Source organism: Cryptomeria japonica, unplaced genomic scaffold, assembly GCF_030272615.1.
Source record: "Cryptomeria japonica unplaced genomic scaffold, Sugi_1.0 HiC_scaffold_67, whole genome shotgun sequence".
NCBI classification, from domain to species: Eukaryota; Viridiplantae; Streptophyta; class Pinopsida; order Cupressales; family Cupressaceae; genus Cryptomeria; species Cryptomeria japonica.
Window position 1 is genome coordinate 59,311 of NW_026728889.1, and position 6,099 is coordinate 65,409.

The 6,099-nt window shown below is 62.4% G+C and overlaps 1 non-coding gene across 1 annotated transcript; it reads left to right on the forward strand.

Annotated features, from left to right (window-relative positions):
- Positions 1-3,253: 3,253 nt before the first annotated feature.
- On the forward strand, positions 3,254-3,372 carry LOC131863675 (5S ribosomal RNA). The gene has a single exon (XR_009362573.1). It is a non-coding gene; the product is annotated as a 5S ribosomal RNA (ribosomal RNA).
- Positions 3,373-6,099: the final 2,727 nt, after the last annotated feature.

A 6,099-nucleotide genomic window follows, 5' to 3' on the forward strand; every position in this document is an offset into this window, starting at 1 on the left:
GCGCACCTTTGATGCGATGCCTTCACTAATTTCCATAAAAGGCAAAAAAAAAACGAGATTTTAAAATTTCCGTTTTGAAAGATAGTGAGAAAAAGGGAATGCTGGTGCCATCTTGAGCCCGCCCTGGTGCGCAGCCCAGCCAAGGTTTGCGCACCAAGGTGCCCACCCTGGCGAAGGTGCGCGCCCGGGCAATTAACCCAACTTCCAACTTCGCGCGCGCCAGGGTGGGAGCGCACCCAACAACCGGGCCTGGGAAGAGCCAATGCGAGAAACCCCACCAAACTCTCTGACAAAAAAAGAGGGGGCGCTCCAGTAACCCCGCTTCGGAGCGCACCCTGGGCAAACCCAGCCAAGGTGCCCACCCCGGCCAAGGTGCAGGCGAGGTGCGCACCCGGGGCAAACCGGGCTCCGACAACGTGCACGCCGCACCTTGGAGCACACTTCGTAGCGCTCCCGGGTGCGCACCTCAGAGCACACCAAGGTGGGCAGCGAGGTGCGCACCTTTGATGCGCTGCCTTCACTAATTTCCAGAAAAGGCAAAAAAAAAAGGAGATTTTAAAATTTCCGTTTTGAAAGATAGTGAAAAAAACGGAACGCGCGTGCCATCTTGAGCCCGCCCTGGTGCGCAGCCCAGGTAAGGTCCCACCCTGGCAAAGGTGCGCACCCGGGCAATTAACCCTACTTCCGACTTCGTGCGCGCCAGGGTGGCAACCGGGCCTCGGAAGAGCCAATGCGAGAAACCCCACCAAACGCTCCGACAAAAAAAGAGGCGGCGCTCCAATAACCCCGCTTCGGAGCGCAGCCGGGGCAAACCAAGCCAAGGTGCCCACCCCGACGAAGGTGCACGCGAGGTGCGCACCCGGGGCAAACCGGGCTCCGACAACGTGCACGCAGCACCTTGGAGCACACTTCGAAGCACTCCCGGGTGCCCACCGGCGTTGCGCACCGTGGTGGGCAGCGAGGTGCGCACCTTTGATGCGCTGCCTTCACTAATTTCCAGAAAAAGGCAAAAAAAAATGAGATTTTAAAATTTCCGTTTTGAAAGATAGTGAAAAAAAAGGAACGCGGGTGCCATCTTGAGCCCGCCCTGGTGCGCAGCCCAGGCAAGGCATGCGCACCAAGGTGCCCACCCGAGGTGCACACCCGGGGCAAACCGGGCTCCGACTTCGTGCAGGCCGCACCTTGGAGCACACTTCGGAGCGCTCCTTGGTGCGCACCATGGTGCCCACCAGGGCGCACCCGAGGCAAACCGGGCTCCGACTTCGTGCACGCCGCACCTTGGAGCACACATCGGAGCGCTCCCAGGTTCGCACCAGCGTTGCGCACCTTTGATGCGCTGCCTTCACTAATTTCCAGAAAAGGCAAAAAAAAACGATATTTTAAAATTTCCGTTCTGAAAGATAGTGAAAAAAACGGAACGCGGGTGCCATCTTGAGCCCTTCCTGATGCGCAGCCCAGGCAAGTTGTGCGCACCAAGGTGCCCACCCTGGCGGAGGTGCGCGCCCGGGGCAAACCGGGCTCCGACTTCGTGCACTGCATGGTGCCCACCAAGGCGCGCAACCCAGCCAAGGTGCCCACCGCAGCGAAGGTGCACGCGAGGTGCGCACCCGAGGTGCACACCCGGGGCAAACCGGGCTCCGACTTCGTGCACGCCGCACCTTGGAGCACACTTCAGAGCGCTCCTTGGTACGCACCAGGGCGCGCAACCCAGCCAAGGTGCTCACCCCGGCGAAGGTGCACGCGAGGTGCGCACCCGGGGCAAACCGGGCTCGGACTTCGTGCACGCCGCACCTTGGAGCACACATCGGAGCGCTCCCGGGTTCGCACCAGCATTGCGCACCTTTGATGCGCTGCCTTCACTAATTTCCAGAAAAGGCAAAAAAAAGAAAAAAATGAGATTTTAAAATTTCCGTTTTGAAAGATAGTGAAAAAAACGGAACGCGGGTGCCATCTTGAGCCCGCCCTGGTGTGCAGCCCAGGCAAGTTGTGCGCACCAAGGCACCCACCCTGGCCAAGGTGGGTCACGGGGTGGGTCCTAGGGTGGGTAACGGGGTGGGTACTAAGGTGCGTGCCAAGGTGGGTCATAGGGTGGGTGCCAAGGTGGGCACCAGGGTGGGTGTGCACCAACCCTAGCCAGGGTAGGTCACGGGGTGGTTGTCGGGGTGGGCGTCAAGGAGCCAAGGTGGGTGGCAAGTAGCCAAGTTGCGTGCCAAGGTGGGTGTCGGGGTGGGTGCCAAGGATCCAAGGTGGGTGCCAAGGAACCAAGGTGGGTGTCTGGGTGGGTGCCGAGGTGGGAGCCAGGGTGGGTCCCAAGGTGAGTGCAAAGGTGGGTGCCAGGGTCAAGGTGAGTGCCAATGTGGGTTCCAAGGTGCCAGGGTCAGGGTGAGTGCCAATGTGGGTTCAAAGGTGCTAAGTTGGGTGCGAGGTTGGGTGCGAGGGTGGGTGGGTGCCAAGGTGTGCTAGGTGGAAGCCCGGGTGGGTCGGCATCCCATGGGTGTCGAGTTGGGTGCCTGATGGGTGCTTCTTGTCAAGTTTTAGTCGTCGGGACTCATTTCGAGCCTTAGAGGTCGTTTCTTGTCCGGTTGCCCTGTCTTCGACCTGGGAACCCAATTTTGGTCCTCGGGTCCCATTTTTTTTTGTCTCGCATCCCACTTTTGGCCTGTGGCCTTTTCGGGGTCGATTCTCGTTTTGGGCATCAGAGCATGTTTCTTCTCCTAAAACCCAATATTTGTTTATTAAGTCTCGGAACACATTTTTGTTCTCGTGGACCCATCATGGGTCTTGGAACGCATTTGTGGTCCTTGGGTCCCATTTTGCATCCCGAAACTTGTGTTTTGGTGCTTGATCCCTATTTTGGGTGCCCACCTTGCACCAAGTGCGCACCCGGGGCAAACCGAGCGCCTTGGTGCACCGGGGCAAGATCGAGCGTGCACCCGAGGCGCCCCGAACATGCACCAAGGTGCACTCGGCCCACATGTGAGCGCAGGTCGTTGCGCCCGAGGTGGTGTGTGGGCACCGCGTTGCAGACGGGACACTGCACGCACACGACGCCCCCTACAGGTGCACGCACGTAGGCCGGGCCGGGTGCACACCCGACGCCCTAGCAAGGTGCGCGCACCCGGGCAGGGCTCACACTTGGCGAACGGGGCGCACTTCGCGAGGGAGGGTGTGCACCTCGACGGGGGTGGGTGGCCGGGGTGGATTCGCACGTGGGTCGCGGTTTGCTAAGTACACACTGCGACAAGCTCATAACGGGTGCGATCATACCAGCGTTAGTGCACCGGATCCCATCAGAACTCCGCAGTTAAGCGCGCTTGGGCCGGAGTAGTACTGGGATGGGTGACCTCCCGGGAAGTCCCGGTGTTGCACCCTTTTTTAGTTTTTCGCCGGGCATCGCAATGCTATTTGAATAAACCTTTTGCCCGTTTGCGTTCTCGTCGGGGCCGGGCCGGGCCGGGGTGCCCTGCCCGCACTACCGCGCGCGCGGGGGCGACACCGAGCGCGCACCCGAGGCGCCCCGAGCACACAGGCCACGGTGCAACCCGGGCGTTGTGCGCGCACCCCGGTGCGCCCGAGGTGCTGCGCGCGCACCCAGGTGAAATCGGTGTGCACCTCGGCCAGTGCGCGCTCGGTCGAGTCGCGCACGTTGGCCAAGGTGCACGGTGATGTTTCTTACTCTAAGGTTCCGCACCAGACGCCCGGGACAGGTGAGCGAAGCTGGGCGGGGCCGGGTGCGCGGCCGGGGCAGGTGCACGCAGCTGGAGAGAGCTTTGGAGCACACTTCGGAGCGCACCAATGATGCGCTCCATTCAAAAGTTTCCTGAAAAGGCAAAAAAAGTTGAGATTATAGAATTTCCCACTTGAGAGATTGTAAAAAAAAAAAATTTAAAATGAAGGAAACGCGGGTGCCAAGGTGTGCGCAGCCCAGCCAAGGTGTGCGCACCAAGGCGCCCACCCTGGCGAAGGTGCACGCAAGGTGCGCACCCGAGGCAAACCGGACAATTAACCCAACTTTCGACTTCGCGCGCACCTTGGAGCGCACTTCGGAGCGCTCCTTGGTGCGCACCAATCTTGGGCACCTCGGAGTGCACCATGGCGCCCACCAAGGTGCGCACCCGGGGCAAACCGAGCTCCGACTTCGTGCGCACCTTGGAGCGCACGAAAGGTGCGCACCATGGCGCCCACCAAGGTGCGCAGCCCAGCCAAGGCGTGCGCATCAAGGTGCGCACCCTGGCGAAGGTGCGCACCCGGGGCAAACCGAGCTCCGACTTCGTGCGCACCTTGGAGCGCACAAAAGGTGCGCAACCCAGCCAAGGTGTGCGCACCCCGGTCAAACCGAGCTCCGAATCGTGCGCACCAGAGGTGCACGCCATCGTGCGCACCTTGGAGCACACTTCGGAGCCCTCCTTGGTGCGCGCCGATGTTGCGCACCTCGGAGCGCACCCGGGGAAAACAATGCAATTAACCCGACTTTCGACTTCGTGGGCACCTCGGAGCGCTCTCGGGTTCGCACCTCGGAGCACACCGAGGTGCGCACCTTTGATGCGCTGCCTTCACCAATTTCCAGAAAAGGCAAGAAAACATTGAGAAGGTGTGCGCACCGAGGTGCCCACCCTGGCGAAGGTGCACGCGAGGTGCGCACCCGGGGCAAACCGGGCTCCAACTTCGTGCACGCCGCACCTTGGAGCACACTTCGGAGCGCTCCTTGGTGCGCACCAGGGCGCGCAACCCAGCCGAGGTGCCCACCCCGGCGAAGGTGCACGCGAGGTGCGCACCCGGGGCAAACCGGGCTCCGACTTCGTGCACGCCATGGTGCCCACCGCGGCGAAGGTGCACGCGAGGTGCGCACCCGGGGCAAACCGGGCTCCGACTTCGTGCACGCCGCACCTTGGAGCACACTTCGGAGCGCTCCTTGGTGCGCACCATGGTGCCCACCAGGGCGCGCAACCCCGCCGAAGGTGCACGCGAGGTGCGCACCCGGGGCAAACCGGGCTCCGACTTCGTGCACGCCGCACCTTGGAGCACACTTCGGAGCGCTCCTTGGTGCGCACCATGGTGCCCACCAGGGCGCGCAACCCCGCCGAAGGTGCACGCGAGGTGCGCACCCGGGGCAAACCGGGCTCCGACTTCGTGCACGCCATGGTGCGCACCGCGGCGAAGGTGCGCACCCGGGGCAAACCGGGCTCCGACTTCGTGCACGCCGCACCTTGGAGCACACTTCGGAGCGCTCCTTGGTGCGCACCAGGGCGCGCAACCCAGCCGAGGTGCCCACCCCGGCGAAGGTGCACGCGAGGTGCGTACCCGGGGCAAACCGGGCTCCGACTTCGTGCACGCCGCACCTTGGAGCACACTTCGGAGCGCTCCTTGGTGCGCACCATGGTGCCCACCAGGCCGCGCAACCCAGCCAAGGTGTGCGCACCAAGGTGCACGCGAGGTGCGCACCCGGGGCAAACCGGGGTCCGACTTCGTGCACGCCGCACCTTGGAGCACACATCGGGGCGCTCCCGGGTTCGCACCGGCGTTGCGCACCGTGGTGGGCACCTCGGAGCACACCAAGGTGGGCAGCGAGGTGCGCACCTTTGATGCGATGCCTTCACTAATTTCCATAAAAGGCAAAAAAAAAACGAGATTTTAAAATTTCCGTTTTGAAAGATAGTGAGAAAAAGGGAATGCTGGTGCCATCTTGAGCCCGCCCTGGTGCGCAGCCCAGCCAAGGTGTGCGCACCAAGGTGCCCACCCTGGCGAAGGTGCGCGCCCGGGCAATTAACCCAACTTCCAACTTCGCGCGCGCCAGGGTGGGAGCGCACCCAACAACCGGGCCTGGGAAGAGCCAATGCGAGAAACCCCACCAAACGCTCTGACAAAAAAAGAGGGGGCGCTCCAGTAACCCCGCTTCGGAGCGCACCCTGGGCAAACCCAGCCAAGGTGCCCACCCCGGCCAAGGTGCAGGCGAGGTGCGCACCCGGGGCAAACCGGGCTCCGACAACGTGCACGCCGCACCTTGGAGCACACTTCGTAGCGCTCCCGGGTGCGCACCTCAGAGCACACCAAGGTGGGCAGCGAGGTGCGCACCTTTGATGCGCTGCCTTCACTAATTTC